The sequence below is a fragment of the Sorex araneus genome, chromosome 2, assembly GCF_027595985.1.
Source record: "Sorex araneus isolate mSorAra2 chromosome 2, mSorAra2.pri, whole genome shotgun sequence".
Lineage (NCBI taxonomy): Eukaryota > Metazoa > Chordata > Mammalia > Eulipotyphla > Soricidae > Sorex > Sorex araneus.
The window spans coordinates 28,813,140-28,832,001 of NC_073303.1; the positions used below are offsets into that span (position 1 = coordinate 28,813,140).

An 18,862-nucleotide genomic window follows, 5' to 3' on the forward strand; every position below is an offset into this window, starting at 1 on the left:
GTCCCTCTAGCTCTGACCCAATATTATTCTTGATTTTTTTTTATTTCACCAGAATCTTCTGAACCATATCCTCTTCCCTTTCTGAGTCAAGTATCACTTCTGTACATTAACTGTAGTTTCTTCTTTTGGGCTTAACTGCAAGTTCAAGTCACCTTCAAATGTTGCAAAGTATATGAACATATCATTTTATGCTACTTTAAAACTCATTTAATATTATATTCATTTCAATTTTTGTTGTAACTTATAGTCCATATCCTTACAATATTGTTTATCAGTTCAACAGCTATTAGTGTTGAACTAGCTGAATAGGGTTACCTGCTGTAAGCCAGGCTTTTCTCTAAAGACTGAGAAGAAAAAGATACATGGAAGTGACAAAGTCTCCCATTGACAGTTTTATGTTTCATGTGCTTTTTTTTTCTGTTCCTTGTAACTATGACATCTCTTCCTGAGGTTTCCTCTTGACATATCTATTTCTCCCAACTCTTTTTAGCATCAGAGATGTTTTATATGTGTCTTCTCTTTTAATTTCATCAGTTATGCTTCTACAGTTTACACAGCATTGAGCTTAATGCTTGACATTTGTAAATGAACAGGTGAAATTTGTTATTGTTATTGTATCATGAAGAAATTAAGATGAACATTAAGGAAGTGGCCGTTTTTCTAGTTTTGAAGTGCTGATTGGGGAGGTAACTTTAGTCATCCCTCTGTGCACACGCACATTTCAGTTCATCACCTTCCTGAAGGTTGCCTTACTTCCCAGGTTTAACTGATCCCTTCCTTAAGTAGCATTGTAGCACTGTCCTCCTGTTGTTCATCAATTTGCTGGAGTGGGTGCCAGTAATGTCTCCCTTATGAGACTTATTGTTACTGTTTTTGGCATATCGAATATGCCAGGTAGCTTGCCAGGCTCTGCCGTGAGGGCAGGATACTCTTGGTAGCTTGATGGACTCTCCGAGAGGGAGAGAGGAATCAAACCTGGGTCGGCTGTGTACAAGGCAAGCACCCATCAGCTGTGCTATCACTCCAGCCCCTTCTCAGCCTTTTGTCGAAGATCAAGTATAGTACTTCCTTAGGTAATTTACAAAATATCCGAGGCCATGTACATATGCTATTTCTTTTTCTGTTGTTTTCAGCCACAAATGTCAGTCCAGCTTTTGATGTCTCTAAACATCAATATTATATGCTGAAGATTGTTATAAGTGGCATTTCTACTACATCCCATGATGCTCACTAGTCTGTCCAGCAATTTCTCATCATTTCTATTTAAATGGTTTAATTGTGATGAACTTTAATGTTCTTACTTATGACTGATGAACTTTGTAGTCTATTTTAAAACATTTTCTATTTCTAGAGTATAAAGAGTATCTTCTGAAATATATTGCCATATTGCTTTTTATACTAAGCTGTAAAACCTTACTGGGATTTTGTATGTAGTGTAACTTAGCCATTAAATTTTATTAATTTTTTTTTCAATAAGGATAATCAACTAACCCAGCTGTATTAGTGAAAAGACTATTCTTGCAGACTGACTCTGGCCCGGTGGCTGGCCAAAGCATGGCGCTGGATCCAGGGTTGTCAATGCCTCATGACTCACAGAAACTTCTGGACACCCTACTCCAGAATCTTTATGACTTTGAGGAGATGGAAGATGAAGCAGAACAGAAAAGGTTGAGAAAGAAAAGAGAAAACAAGAAGAGAGATATAGGGCTTCAGCAACCTTGGCAGCAGAGGCTGACCCTCCTAAAGTATATCTTGTTAAGGCCAGAGGAAGAGTGCTTTCAGCTTCTTTCAGGAACTCAGAGAAGAGGTGCAATGTGCTTCTGCTGAAGTAAAATCTAGTGATTTTCCTTAAGGACTTGAAGTCCCATGTGCTATAAGATCCTTTTCCTCCAGGAAGAACAACAGGGAACAAGTTGAATGGTAGAATTTCACAGCAGAAATTTAAAAAGAAAACAGAAGCTAGATCAAGATAAAAACACAAAGGCCAAACCAGCATTGAGAAAGATGTGGATATACAAGAAATTTAACTTAGAAAAGATTCGTTTGAAAGTGCACCGATTTGGGATCACTGGTTATGGAAAAAAAGAAAGAAAAGAGTTCTGGAACACGAACATGCTGTTATGCTGGGTGCTAAGGCTCCTCAGAATAGTTATGTAAATCATAAGGTTTTCCAGGACCAATTCAGAGGAGAAAAAGGCAGCCTAAGAAGAAAAGAGAATGACCCAGGACACAGATATGTTCAAGAAAAAGAAGAGGAAAAGGAAAAGACTATTCTTTCCTAATCACTCAATGAAAACATTTATATAACAAAAGAGACTGTTTATCACGATTCAATTTGCATAATGCTACAGGTATACTTATAAATAAGTATTAGATTGTGAAAATACACTGAGAAACAGGGAATTATAATTTGGAAATCTTGATTGTGAGTTTTTTGGTGGGAAGTAGATAAGAGTAACTTGGAAGCTATAAAACCCTACTGGGATTTTATAGTGATGTAATGTAACAAATATAAATAAAGTAATGTAATAATATAAGCTAAGAGGGTATTGAACTAGTGTTCTATTTATTGATTTTAATGGTAGATCCATTGATATTGGTAATACAATAATTTTTTAAGTTGTACATTTATGCTTTATGTGTTTTTATACTTATAATATCTTCTGAAAGTGTTGAGATGCAAACTGTTATATTTTCTGCCTAGATCCTAGTAATCAATGCTGTTAAATCCTATTAAGTGATCAGCGTTCCTCTACCCCCACTTTATTTCAGCACCACGAATTACGAAATTGTTCATGATGATTTTTTATAGACATTCAATATTCCAACCCTGATCCCACCACCACTGTCACCTTCCTTCCACCATTGTCTCCATTTTCCCAACCACCCCTCAAGCCAACACCCATAGCAGACCCACAGTAATCTCTTTTGTATTGCTTCTTACTGGCTAATAAAATTAGCCAGTAAGAATCTAATGAAGCTAATGAAGCTAATGAAACTAAGAAGCTAGTGAGATTCTTACTGGCTAATGAGATTAAGAGATCAGCGTTTTTATATTATTGAAATGCTTCATTCAGCTGAAAATACAGTGTGATACAATATTTTCTTTGCATGACTGTGATTATAACTAATTGAAATACTAATTATAACTAATTATAACTAATTAAAAGTGTCTGGAAGTATATAACTCACTAACTGTTCCAAAATAAGTGGTAATTTATATTTGTTTTTCCTTTTACTTGTCTGCATAAAACCAAAACCAATAAGAGTTGGTATAGAAGATATCTTTTACAGTTCCCATCAGTTCTATGACAGAAATAGCAGGGAAACATCAAAATCATAGCTTTTAATTGTTACATCTTTAATTATAGGGATTTCTCACATAGTATAAAAATTAGACCTCAAGACTCTAATGCATGGCTATGTGACTTTCATTCTGTTTTTTTGTTTTACTTTGCAAATGTTTTTCCTACTATTTTACAATCTCATAGTCACTCCACTTAAGAATACTTTAAGTTTCCCATCAGAATTTAATTTAGTTATCCTGTGCACTTGCAGTGTCGGCCCAGAAGTTAAATAAGATCTTCTTATCAAATGTATCTACTAGAGATAAGTGATGCTGTCTCTCTCTTTATCCCCATTGGTTACAGAGAAACTTGTGATTTCAGAAAGAATGGGGGTTTCCAGTAAAACTCTTTCTCTCACACTCTTCTTTCCTCTCCCTCTTTGTCCCCTCTCTTTTTTTTTTCTCCAAAAAGTCACACCGGAGGGAAAGAACTAACACCAAGAACAGCATGAAGATCTTGGGTGTTACCTCCAGTACCTCCAGTATATTCCTTCTGAAAGGCCTCAAGTTCCCTCATATTCATCAAATATTACTTTTTAATGCATGTAAGGAAATTTAAAAATTATGTGATAGTTATTCCTATTGTTTCTTTTGCCATTGCAATAATATCAGTGCTTAACCCTTAATAATTTTGGACCTCTAAAAGTTTTTCTAGAAAAATATTTCCTGGTCCCATTCCTATCTTTTAAAATATGTAATTTAAGGGTTTGGAGTGATAGTGCAGCAGGCAGGGTGCTTGCCTTGCACATGGTTGACCAGGGTTTGATCCCTGGCATCTCATATGGTTCTTGGAGCCTGCCAGGAGTGATCCCTCAGTTCAAAACCAGGAGTTAGTCCTGAGCACCACTGGATGTGGTTCAGCCTCCCTCTCCTCAAATAATCACAAATAAAGGTAACTTAAAATTTTATTTTCTAGGACTCAGTTATAGTTTAATTATGCATTTCCATTCTGATTTCCTGGTACAATTTAAGAAATAATTTAAATTCATTTTAAATGGAATTTCTTTCTGTCTACTTTCTTAACACACACACACTTTACTGTTTTCCTGCCCCCAGTCTGTCTCTAACCAACTTGAAATAGTACCTCTTCCTCTATGTTCTAACTTTCACTTCCTCTGGAACTCACATCTAAACAAATGCTTTCTTTTGTTGTAATTACATATGCCCTTTATTTTAGCCATTTTTTTTCATCTTAAAAACCATTCTCATCTATTTGTTTTAAGTTTTAAACATATGTCTACTATAGATCTTCTCATATTTTTAAATATTAACTATCCTAATGGCTTTAGCTTTTTTTTAAAAAAAGTGCATCTAAATGGTGTATGTCAATATTACTCTAGCATTATTAGAGTTTTGTGCACACAGGAAGTATTAAAAGAAAACTTTTTGTAAATTGAATATCCCAGAATAGATTGTGTATGTCTGTACATCTGTATGAAGTGGGTTTTTAGTTACATTTAACCAAATGAGAATGACAAATATCATTACAACAAAAAGCTATGAGAACTAGATATCAAAGGTATTTTTATAACTGTCAGTTGGAAATAAGAGGGTAGGTGCAACGCCGGGTGTGACCCAAAAAGCAAAAAAAAAAAAAAAAAAAAAAAAAAAAAAAAAAAAAAGAGGGTAGGACAATCTCTTCACAAAATAATCTTTGCACGGAAGTACTGCTTCCTGCTGTCAGTTTGTGTGACGCCAACAATTTCTATGGAGAGACAGATAACTGTTTTACCTTTTCTACATATACTCTGTTTAATATCTCTGTCCTCACAGCTAACTTTATTTTTATTTGTTTATTTTTTTGTGGTGCAGAGATTTGAACTCAAGGATTTGTATGAGGCATGCTCTCTACTGCAAAACCACATCCTGGCCTCCATTGGTTTTATTTTTAACTTTCTTTAACTTATAGTTAGATTATTAGCATATTCTATCACTTAATTTTATCCAAAATATTTTTTTATTTTATGAGTTTTAATAAGAATAGATGAAATTCCCAGGATTCTCATCCCATGAATAAGCAATGTGTTTCAAGGACACTAGGTACTTGCTGTTGAAATAGAACTTTTGCTGTTTGTTCCTTTATTTTTCTGCCTAGATTCCAGACCTGTGGTCTATACTTCATGAAGCACAGGTATTAATATCTTAGGCAAGACTGTTGAAGAGCTTTCTATCTCCCTCTCTCCTTCTCTCTATTTTTGCATTCAGAGTATCACACATGCATGCCAAATACTCTACTCCTGAACTACACCTACAGCTTAGAAACTTCAAGAAAAAGCCTATAAACTAAAGATGAAAGAATGAAAAATGAGAAAAAAAACCCTGAATCTCTATAGCACCATGCAGCTGCTGCACTATCTCTTGATTGTTTACATTAAAATTTAATGTTGCTTGAAACAAATACATATTTTTTAAAACTACTTTTTGCTTGGTTTCTGCTCATTTTAGTCAACACTACCCTATGGGTATCACTTGTCACTTGTATCAGTTGTCATCACATTGATCTTCAATTTGCTCAAGTGGGCACCAGTAACATCTCCATTTGTCCCTGTTGTGTGCTAGCGTAGGCCAATGGTATCTGCTTGCTCCAGGAACACGAAGAGCCTCAAACCGTTCATTCATGGTTTTGAGAAAGAATTCTGACCATCTCGTAGGTGGGCAGCCACGTGGTCTTTTGATGTCAGTGAAATCTAGTCGGTAACAGCTCTAGTCCAGTGGTCATCTCTAAATCACATTATGTGTCTGGCCCATCTGGTTTTTGACGCCTTGGCCATGGGTCCCGATGTGGAATTCTTCAGGTGTCCTTCTTGGTCCTATGTTGGCATTAAAATCACTGACAATGATCTTGTAGAAGGTGTGGTCTTCTTTATAGAACTTCTCCAGCTCCATGTAGAACTTCTCAATTTCTTCTTCATCATAGTTGGATGTTTGTGCTTAGATGACAAAGATAGAAACTGCCAGCAATGAGCCACATCTATTCAAGTGTAATCATCCAGTTCAGGTTGTTAGGCATTCGAATGAATCAATGCTCCTGGCCAAGTGTGTGTTGACAAGGACACCAAAGCCACTGATGCCTCTATTGTCTCATGTTCCGAGGAACAGTTCTTCTCCAGGGTTGAAAATGGCATGATGTGATCAATGTCTTCTTGTTTTGGTTAGACCAGTGATGTTGTACTTGATCTTTTGTGCTTAAACCATCAGGTCCTCAATGGTTGCTTCCGATGCCAGCATACATGCATTGAAAGTACAGACAGTCATTTTAGTCCTTTGTTTTGGCAGTCTAGTTCGTCCCTGAGATTTTATCAGCCTCTCCTTGCTTATCCTTCTTAATGCTGCCGTATTGGGGGCTCTTTCAGTGTCAGGCAAATGAGGCCCATGTTTGTTACTGTTTTTGGCATATCGAATACACCATGGGTAGCTTGCCAGGCTCTGCCATGCAGGCGGGGTAATCTCGGTAGCTTGCCGGACTCTCCAAGAGAGAATGAACACATAACTTCAGCTATATGTTTATCTCCTATAGACTATTATGAATAGAATATATAGAATCTAAATATTATGTTTATATTAATATGTATAATTAAAAGTAGAATTATTTATATGTGTGCATGAAATTGTATAATTAAAAATTAACCCATAATTATTATATTTTTGAGTAATATATAACACACTTATCTACAAAATTTTCTTGCATATTTTCTTTTATGAAAGAGAATGTGAATAATATGGAATCTGTTCTCAATAAAATGAGAAAACCATTTAGTACCTTTTCATATAATGCATTAATTAGTCTAAAGCAGATTTATTGTCTTAGAGTATTTTGACTCCTTGAACAATCTCAGTTCCCTGTGTACTTTGACTTTGTCATTTGCCTTACCACATTGTTAACTACTATCACAAAGGTTCACTTTTTGTTAACTGCTATCACAAAGGTTCACTGGGAAAGCTTCACTCTACAGATTACTTCCTCTAAGTCCCTTTTTCTATTTATATTCTGGAGGTGTTACTAAACTCAGTGACAGCATTAGAAAAGACTGATGAACTTTTCTACTCAAGTTAAATTATCAAATAAATCCCTTCTTTTGATTTATTAGATATGTCTACATGTAAGGAAGTGGTGATTATACTTTACAACCAACAGTTATAATTCTTTATATCACCAGTACCAGGGCATATTGCTCTTCTAAGTATACATAGAATCAAAATATTTTTAGTATAAAATTTTTTTAAGGGGCTGGACAGATAGTATAGCGAGTAGGGTGTTTGCCTAGCATGTGGTCAACTCTGATTTGATCCCTGACATCCCATATGGTCCCCTGAACACCGCCAGGAGTAATTCCTGAATGCAGGTTCAGGAGTAACCCCTGAGCATTGCTAGGTGTGACCGTAAAAGCAAATAAATAAATAAATAAATAAATAAATAAATAAATAAATGTTTTAAAAAATACTTGAAAAATCAGTGTCTTCATTTCAGCTGTGAGATATTAAATAATTTCCTTAAAACAAACTTCAGGGAGATGTGGGTCAAAACAACAATGAGATATCATCTCACACCACAGAGACTTGCAGACATCCAAAAGAACAAAAGCAATCAGTGTTGGCGTCGATGTGGGGAGAAAGGGACTCTCCTTCACTGCTGGTGGGAATGCTGACTGGTCAAGCCTTTTAGGAAAATAATATGAATGTTTCTCAAAAAAACTAGAAATTGAGCTCCCATTTGACCCAGCAATACCACTTCTGGGAATATATTCTAGACATACATAATACGTACAGTAGAAATGACATCTGCACTTGTATGTTTACTGCAGCACTATTTACACAGCCAGAATCTGGAAAAAAACCTGAGTGCCTGAGATCAGATGGCTGGTTAAAGAAATTTTGGGATATCTACACAACGGAATACTATGCAGCTCTTAGAAAAGATGAAGTCACAAAATTTTCTTATAAGTAGATGGACATGGAAAGTATATCATGCTAAGTGAAATGAATCAGATAGAGAAAGACAGACAGAATGACTGCACTCATTTGTGTAATATAAAGTAACGTAATAGGAGACTAACAACTAAGGATAGTAGAGATGAGGGCCATGAGTATTGCTCCACAGTTTGTAAGCTGGTCTCATGTGCTGGGGGGAAAGGCAGCTGGCATAGAGAAGAGACCACTAAGTAAACTGTAGTTGGAGGGCTTGCTCAGGATGGGAGATGCATGCTGAAAGTAGACAATGGACTAAACAGGATAGCCACTTAGTACCTGTATTGCGAACCATGACACCCAAATGGAGAGAGAGTAAGAGGGAATGTGCCTACCACAGAGGCAGGGGGTAGGAAGGGGTGGGGCGGCGGGAGGGATACTGGGAACATTAGTGGTGGAGAATGGGCACTGGTGGAGGGATGGGTACTCTAACATTGTATGACTGAAACGTAACCACAAAAGTTTGTAAGTCTGTAACTGTATCTCACAGTGATTCATTAAAATAAAATTTAACAAACAAACAAAAAAACCTTTCAGATTGTTATAGTGCAATAAAGAACAGCTTGCAAGCCTCCTAGCTTGCAATCTATCTCTGTACCTACAGCTCTCAAACACATACAGACATACACAGACACATAGTCTCTCACACACAAGCAGGACCACACATTTGTCAAAAAAGATGTGTCTTCAAGTCAGGGTAATGTAGGCTTCCCCACAAAGCCCAACTTCCTGACCATTCTTTACAGTGCAGAATTGCCTTACAATAAGGGGCCCAACTAAAACATTTCAGATACAATTGAATCAAACCTTTAAATACTCAATGAAAGCAATCTTCTTAATGTGGAAATCTCTAAGTTCCAGAAGAGGATCTGAAAACTGAGTCTTTGACCAACAACTGAGGATGTCATTTTCCTCTTGTGCTGATTGGTACTCAAGACTGAGATTATCCAGTCCCAGAGCAAAGAAATGAATACGTCAGCAGTTATTATCTTGAATGTGAATGGAAGAGGGTCTCAGTGAGATTTGTTACATCCTCTGTATGTGTCTCCTCTTCCGGTCTCTGGCATGCTTTGCTTTTGCTTCCCCAGAGCCTCCCAGATGTCAGCTCTGGTAGTGATACTGACGGTTCTGGGTCCTTTCCTTGTTTGGGCCAGGAACACCTCACATATTGGATATTTGAGGGTGAAGTTCTGGGGAAAGGAGAGGGAATTAGTTTTCCCATATTCTGTGTCCAGAATATGGCCACTACTGATAATTTTTTCAGTAATCACTTTTTGGCTCCTAATTGATCCTAAATTCTTTCCCAGCAAAAGATATGTTGTAATTTCCCAATAAAATCTCTCAGTCTTGCTTCCAGCTCATTTGCTGTATTGAGAAGAATTAGAAATAATGACTTCAAATAATTATTCTAAAATAATGACCATCTTGTTGTTCCTCTTATTGTGTAGAATTTTGCTTAAAAGGGGGAACTTTTCTGAAAAGTTTATGAGAGTCAAAAGGAAGTAGAAAGTAGAAATACTTCTTTTAGAAGAATTAGAGTTTTGTCTTCAGGAGGATCTGTATGTTGGTACTTCTATATAACATGTTTTGACATTCCAAGAGACCTGCTCGATGTTATTCTCTTTTTTCCCCCACTAACCTCAGTATTTGTAAGTCCAGTGGAAGGCCACTGGAGGTTTTATAAAAATCAGTGTTAGTATTAAAGCCCTTGAAATGAAGCATAGACCCTTAATAATTTTTCTGATTCTGTAGAGAATGAGCATCTGTGATATGTTCTTGATTCATTCATGTACTTAAGATGTCTTCTGTACATAAGATGTCCTCTGGGCTGTAGCAATAGCACAGCGGGTAGGGAGTTTGCCTTGCACGCAGCTGACCGAGGTTCAATTCCTCTGTCACTCTCAGAGAGCCCAGGAAGCTACTGAGAGTATCCCGCCCGCATGGCAGAGCCTGGCAGACTACCCATGGCGTATTCCATATGCCAAAACCAGTAACAACAAGTCTCATGATGGAGACATTTACTGGTGCCTGCTCGAGCAAATCAATGAACAATGGGAGGACGGTGCTACAGTGCTACAGTGCAGATGTCTTCTGAAAACCTGGCATTGGTTAATATTTTTTGAATTAAGGATTTTCTTCCTACCTAAACTATTAGTTTCTCTTATCTTCCAGTTTGCTGGTCTGAGTCCACAAGAAGGACTTCATCTAGCTTAGGATAAGATATATAAAATTGGAGATTTGTGGGTCAAAACTAGTCAAAATTCAACAATTTCATACAGTTCAAATTACACATCTTGGGCAGAACTTTGAGTGTGAATATTGTTTACTTCCCAAAGGACTAAGAGTTAAAAAACAAGTTAAGTTGCTAATAAACAACTCACGGCCCTAACTATGTCTTGGCTCCAAAACTCATATTCATTTTCTTTTCTTTCTTTGGGGGATGTCTGGGGGGGGGGGTGGTTCACATCCAGTGGTACTCAGGTGCTCAGGTCACATTCTGTGGTACAGTGTCCTGGTTCTGTCCCCAGAGATCACTTCTGGTGGGCTCAGGTGACTATTTGGGGTGTGGTGATCAAACTTGGGTTGTCTGTATTTAAGAAAATCAGCTTGTGCTGTCTTGTGCTATGTCTCTGGCCTAAAGTTCTTTACTATTCTTTCACCAACTAAGTTATCCTTGTTACTAAAAATCCTAACATTTTTAAGGATCTTCAAAACTATAAAATTCTTGGGATGACAAAACTTACTAAAAATTTTAACATAACCCTTTTCTTGTATGTGAATAATTTTTCAAGTGAATAGTTTCAAAACAAGTGTTCCCCCACCTCCCAGGAAACAGAAGAAATATAAGATATCATCAGGATAAAAATTGCGTCTGCAAAATAATTTGATTTAATTGCACACATAAGTATAGTTCATTATCTCTGAAATGTTAAAGGTTGATTTTTTTATTAAATAAGCACTAACAACTGACTTCTTTAGAAAACTGTGGATTTGTAGGCCTCTGCAACATGCTGTAAAAACAGTTTAAAGAGATATTTTTATATCATCTCCTCATTGAAGATAAAGTCAGGAGATTCAACAGAAATTGATAAACAAAAGTACTTTGTATAAAAATTCCAAGGATTGTAATTGTTGGAGCAATTGTATATTAGAAATCCCATTTTTTAGTTTTCTCAGTCTAGTTTTTCTGTAATTCAGCCACTCATACAAAGTGACTGTTGAATAAATTTGAAAATTTTACCCTATCCACATCACATTTTTATTTTTTAAAAATTAAATAAGTGGTAGAGAGATAGTACACCAGCACATGACTGACCTGGGATCAAACTCCAGCACTACCCTGAGTCTCACTAGTACCAACCTCTGAGCACAGAATCAGGAGCAAGCACTGAGAATTGTCAGTTATTACCCCCAAAACCAATAAGTAAATAAGGTAAAAGTATAATCCATAAACATTTCAGATTTACAGCATTCTGGCTCTATCCTGACACTTCCTGCTTTCAGTGTGTTTACAGGGGTCAGACATAATACAGGGGTTAAAGTCTTGCATACAGGAAAGCCTGTTAGATCTCTGGCAGTGCATGTGTTCCTCTGAGTACCACCAGGAATCATCCTTGAGTTACAGAGCCAGGAGTAAATCATGAGCACCTCTAGGTGTGTCACGAAAACAGAAAACAAAAACAAATGAGTGAGTCTGTAGCATTAGCTCATATAAGAACATGGTTATTGTAGGATAACATTGGTTTGTCCTTTCTGCTCTGCCACAGAGAGCTTAGATTTATTAGATTGCACCCAATCACAGGGCTCCTGAGGCACTCCCATTCCTCAGTGTTTATCTGTAACCTCTTTCTTTGTGCTCTGCTTCCCCAACCAGTCAATCACCTTTATCTCCTAATTAAACTCGGTTAATATTGTAAATATTGCGTTTCTCTTCTTCTTATGTCCTTTGAATAGTTAATTCAGAGCAATGTCCTTTTTGTATAGACACAGGAAGACAATTAATGATATGCTTTTGTAACTTGGGAGTTAATTGACTCCAAATAATATTCACTCCTAGGCATCTCCACCCTGCTTTTGGGGTGCTAGGATGTAAGGGCAACTGAGGCTTAAATTGAGAAAACAGATGCCCAGCGAGACAGAATATTGATCGAGGTTATGGAACGTGGTTCTGCAGGGGCCTCCTCTCCAGAAACAGCCTCGAGATGACAGCAATTAAGAGGTTAAAGAAAGTCAAGGTCAGCAGTCACTTCAATGACCCAGAAAATCCTAAACCACAAGATGGCAAAGAGACAAAAGCAGGCGATCCACTAGCTGAGAATCTGTCCACTCCCGAGACTTGATCAGACAGGGCTGAGTAAATGCCAGCTGATCTTTACCGTCATCCATTTTAGTCATGCAACAAGAAGAAATGAATCTGAAATTCCAGCAATAAGAAATGAATAAAATATGGGAGCTGAAGACCTTGCTTGCTTTTTGCCTATTGACCAGATAACCAGAACTTCTGCATTATCTATGCAGCTTGGGTTTTTTTAAATTACTTTTTACCTAAAGATGTCACTATTTGATAATGACAAACATTTTTTATAAATAGGAAAAAAGAAGACTTTTTTTCTCAATATATCTTTCACTGTCACTCTCATCCCATTGCACATTGATTTGTTCGAGCAGGCACCAGTAATGTCTCCATTGTGAGATTTGTTACTGTGTTTTGGCATATCGAATATGCCACAGGCAGCTTGCCAGGCTCTGCTGTGTGAGTGAGATACTCTTGGTAGCTTGCTGGACTCTCTGAGAGGGGCGAAGGAATCGAACCCGGGTCGGCCATGTGCAAGGTAAACAGCCTACCCACTGTGCTATTACTCCAGCCCCAATATATCTTTAAAGGTATATTTTTAAATTGTTTCCTATGTGATCATGTTGAGATTTTTTATGAACCTAATTTTAAATTTGTAATAAAAAGTTTACAACTTGATTTTTGGAAAAGAAGTCAATGAACTGCAAGCATCTGTTAATAAAGGTTATATGCCAACCTACCTGTGGCTTATTCGATATGCCAAAAATAGTAACAACAAGTCTCACAAAGGAGACATTACTGGTGCCCACTCGAGCAAATAGATGAGTAATGGAATGACAGTGACAGTGATAATTAAAAAAAATAAAATGCCAAATGTAGGGCTGAGTGATAGTGGGTAGGTCACTTGCCTTACATGTGTGAGCTGGGTTCAATCTCTGGCATCCCATACAATCCTTAATCTCTCCAGAAGTGTTCCCTGAGCACAGAGCCAGGAGCAAGCCCTGAGCACTATTGAATGTGTTCCCCCACCAAATTTTTTTTAAACCAGAAAAAATAATGTATATATATTCTATGGTAAAATAAAATGATAAATTTGTTTAACATAACACTAATAGAATGATGCTTCTGTTGTGGTATCACTGTATCGCTGTAGCACTGTCATCCCGTTGCTCATTGATTTGCTCGAGTGAGCACCAGTAACATCTCCATAGTGAGATTAGTTGTTACTGTTTTTGGCACATAGAATACATCATGGATAGCTTGCCAGGCTCTGCCACGTGGGCAAGATACTCTCGGTAGCTTGCTGGGCTCTCTGAGAGGGTCAGAGGAATGGAACCCAGGTCGGCCGTGTGCAAGGCAAACACCCTACCCGCTGTGCTATCGCTCCAGTACTTGGCATTCATTAAAAAAATTTCTTTCTTGGTTCATGAATCATAATAATATTCACCTCAGCAAAAGGTGTGGCTCCCTCATAAATAAAATTGTGAATCTAAACAAAAAATTAATTTTACAAAGGATTGATTAGGGTATAGGAACTACAGGAAGTAAGGTAAGTATCTCAGTCTTTTATGTCTTCACATGCCTGAGATTCTGCTTTGTGGACATAAAGGAGGTAAAGATATTGAGACAATTTTCTTTGCTCTTGTCCACAAGAACTGGCTTTGATCTCTTGATCTTTTTTAAAAAAAAATTTATTAGAGAATCACTGTGATGTACAGTTACAAACTTGTGAACTTTTGTGTTTACATTTCACTCATATAGTGATCGCTTACCCATCCCTCCACCAGTGCCCATTCACCTCCACCAATGATCCCAGTATCCCTCTCACCACCCCCACCCCATCCCCTACCACCCCACCCTGCCTCTGCGGCAGGGCATTCCTTTTGTTCTCTCTCCTTTTGGGTGTTGTAGTTTGCAATAGAAGTATTAAGTGGCTTTCATGTTCGGTCTATAGTCTACTTTCAGTTCGCATCTTCCAACCCGAATGGGTCCTCCCAACATGCTCTACATGGTGTTCCCTTCTCTATCTGAGCTACCTTTCCCCCCAGCATGTGAGGCCAGTTTCCAAGTTGTGGGGCAGACCTCTTGGTCCTTATCTCTACTACTCTTGGGTGTTAGTCTTCCACTCTGTTATTTTATATTCTACAGATGAGTGTGATCTTTCTATGTCTTTCTCTTTCTTACTCATTTAACTTTTAACATGATACTTTCAATGTTGTTGATCGCTTGATCTTAAAAACAACTAAGTAGCCGACGGGCCTATATAGAATAAGACCCAAATTCTATTAGAAATTAAGCTCCTTTGTCTTACAAATGAAGATACTTTTTCAGAAACATTAAGGAGAAACTCCTTGAAGCAGAGGTAAAGAAACTATTTTGATGTTAAATAAAATTCGTGTGTTTTGACCAACATTGACCATTGCTTGAGATGTTTGAGCCTTTCAAACAGATATATTCTAGAAGCAAATTCAGAAGAATTAAACATGCACATGAAATATTTATTAGTGTCTCAATACATGACATTATTATCTGACAAACTGGCTGTGGCCTGTAGGATGACATTACTTTGTCCTTTCCCTCCTTGCCACAAGTAGCTTGTCCCGGTTTTACCCAGAGTTTAGGCTTACCCCAGTCACACCCATCAAGGTGTTCCTGAATCTCTCCCATCCCTTTGTTTAGCTACAATCACTTCTCCATGCTCTCCCCCAAAAGAGTTAATCCTCAGCTTTCCCTTAATCTGACTCTGCTAATTTGCAAGGTCAGACCTTCCTAGGATACTGAATTTATATTATATAAGTTAATATTGCCTTTCTCCTCTTCTTGTGCCTTTTGAATAATTTACTTTAAAGCTATGACTGTTTTGTATAGACACAAGAAGACAATATTATGTTTTTATAACTTGGGAATTAATTGGCCTCGAATATTATTCCCTCCTGGGCATCTGCTTTCTCCACTTAAGCCTCAGTTGCCCTCAGTTCCTAGCACCCCAAAGCAGGGTCCCGACGAAAGACAGGAAGGATCCAGGGCAAGCAGTGAGTTATGTGCTACCCTGGCATCGAGATGGGCCTGGCCAAAGTGCCTAGTTCTTAACTATAAGTTAAGAGCTTGATCATAGACAAATGCTGTCATGATCCAATAGTAATTATGAGACTGGGACCCTGCCAGGGATAGGAAAGACTGATCTGGCCTGAGCACTGTAGTCTGAGATTGAGATGGCCCCAGGAGATCAATTCTATAAGCTTTAATGAATCTCTTATTGTGTCCATACAAAGTAATTAATATTATGAATTCTTATATGTTTTCTGGCTGAGGAGAAGAGAAACACATTCATGGGACTCCGCCCTTGGGCGGATCCTCTTGCTGAAAGATAATTAAGTCCTAGGAGAAGCATCCCCTAAGGGAAAGGACCTTACACCATTGAGGGTGACCACACCTATGTGTACGCCCCAACCCCCTCATGTGGTGGAGATTTAACTAGGCTGTAAGAGTGGGTTGCGGGGCCAGATCCACGGGGAGAGATCCAGGAGAGCGGGAGAGAAGCGGAGGGAGAGAATGAAATAAACGGATCGAGCAACCAGTTTGGCCTTCTTCCTTCTTCCTTCCATCGCCTGCCCTTGACCGACAGCACACACAGCGGTTCCCAGGCACCGAACTCGGGTGGTGAGACAGAGCCGCCCAGAGAGCCCGCGAGTGCACGCGCCCCTCGGCGTGCTTTAGTTTTTTACAGTGGCCCGTGCTCAGGTTTTATGAAGGTGACAATTGACCTAACCCCAAGCTGATGCTACTGGGATCACTTAAGGGGAATCCTGTGTTTTTCTGAGAAAACATTGTATATGCCTGTAGCATATCTATATAGCAGATTTTTCATGCCTGAGATGGCTTCTGACTGATTTTAGGGGTTAGTACTACTCTGATTAGTGGTAACAAAATGGAATTTTTGGTTAATGGCTGTTTCTTTCTATGTAGGCCATATATTTAACCACAATGCACTTTAGATACAAAATTATTTTTGTTTATTTTTTTTATCAGATAGTGCTAAAGTAAACCTTAACTTAATTTTCATAGAAAATCTGTCATACTTTCCAGTAAGTTAGTTTCTGAGTAAATTATAATTTTTGGTTTGTTCAATAAATGTGATATTCTCCTGGTTCTTAATTGCATATGCTCCAGTGCTCACAGTACTGCATCATCATTGGGGTCTATTTCTTCTTGGATACCCACTAAAATAGTGACTTTTGATTTTTTTAATTTTTTAAAAATTTATTTTATTTTATTATTTATTCAATCACCACGAGCAACACTTATAAAACTTTCATGTTTGAGTTTCTGTCATACAATTATCTAACACCCATCCCTTCACCAGGGCACATTTTCTACCACCAATATGCCCAGTATCCCTCTGTCCCCCCCATCCCGCCACTCCCCCTGTCTCTATGACAGACAATTTCCCCCATACTCTGTCTCTACTTTTGGGAATTATGGTTTGCAATACAGATACTGAGAGGCTATCACGCTTGGTCCTTTATCTACTTTCAGCACACATCTCCCATCCCAAACAATCCCTCCAGCCATCATTGACTTAGTGATCCTTTCTCTATTCCAGCTGCATTCTCCCCCAGCTCATGAGGCAGGCTTCCAACCATAAAGCAATCTGTCCCCAGGCACTCCGTCAATTTTCATATTTTGGCTATTAAAAACAATGCTGCAATAAACATACAAGTGCAAATGTCACTTCTACTGTGTTTTTTTTCCTTTTTCTTTCTTTCTTTTTTTTTTTTTGTGTCTCTGGGATATATGAAAACTCAATTTCTAGTTTTTGGAGAAATGCCCCTATTGCTTTTCAAAAAGGCTGGACCAGTTGGCATTTCCACCAACAATGAAAGAGAGTCCCTTTCTCCCCATATCCACGTCAGCACTGGTTGTTCTTATTCTTTTTGATGTGTGCCAGTCTCTGTGGCATGAGACGGTATCTCATTGTTGTTTTGATTCTGATGGTTAGCTATGTAGAGCATTCTTTCTGTGCCTTTTGGTGGGAAGTAATTGAGTTTTTCAGAAAAAGAAAGTCAGTCCTAGGCCTGGCCCAGGGCTTCCAAATCACTGTCCACTTCACAGAAAAGAACTGCAAGATGAGAGGAGCAGTGAAACAAAACCAGATTATATTTGGAGGTTTTTGAGGGAAGGGAAGTAGGGAAAGAACGGGAGAGAGAAATAGTAACAGACTTGAGAGAGAATGCAAGCTTCTCCAAAAGCAGAGAAAGACCCAGCACACATCTTAAGAGCAGAGATGCAGGTGACACATATGCTTGGGCACCACATGTGCTTGACCACGTGGGCACAAGCAGCACATGGACTCAGGCAGCATATGTGTGCCCTTCCTTTGTTCAAGTTGGTTTTTATAGAGGTTTCCCCAAGATGCTCTACGTAGAGATTTCGAGGTAGGTAAGAATTTGTTGCTCAGGTGGTTGCCAATGGGGTAGAGTTGGATTGATTGGTGATCTTCCTTGAATTTCCTTTCCTGGGGGACTTTGTTCCTGCTGAAACTTCTTTTGGAGGGGTTCTAGCCTTCTCTGGGTCTGTTGGTGCCAGGTGAAGGTCTTATCAGGTCTTATTCCTGTGCTACAAGGTGAACTATTTGCAGCCTTGGGCTATTGGTTTTATTACTTCCTAGGAATTCTATGAATTCTATTGTCATGTAGACCTTTCCTTGTCTACCTGATTACATCAGTGTAAAATAATTTTTGTAGTAATTTTACATAGTGTCTATCACCCATATAGCTATACATTTTTTCTTTATAAAGAGAACTTTAAAGATTATTCTTTTATCTATACGTTACAACACCATAACTTATTTGTTTAATATCTATAAGTATCATTTTACCTCCTTCATCCACTAAATTTTACCCATTTTTATTGCAGCATGTTGAATACTCTATTACAAGAAATACTGAGGCTCATTTACAGAAGAAATTCTTTTCAGAAATATAGTGAAACATGAATTAAGTATTTTTTAGTCAATCCATAGTGCTTTATTTTCTGAGCATTATATTATGTATTCATCAGAATATTTTCTTGCATATTTCTTAGAATGCAACATAGTATGTGAATAATATGGAATTTGTTCTCAATAAAATGAAAACATCATAAAAGGTCCCAGAAGAAAAGACATAGCACCTTCCATATAATACATTAGTTATATTATGGCAGATTTATTGTCAGGGTATTTTAAATCCTAGAACAATTTCAGTTCCCTGTGTACT

At 37.9% G+C, this 18,862-nt stretch overlaps 1 pseudogene; it reads left to right on the forward strand.

Moving 5' to 3' along the window:
* The first annotated feature begins 1,554 nt into the window (after positions 1-1,554).
* LOC101540246 (uncharacterized protein C1orf131-like) lies at positions 1,555-2,307 on the forward strand (annotated as a pseudogene).
* The last annotated feature ends 16,555 nt before the right edge of the window (positions 2,308-18,862 follow it).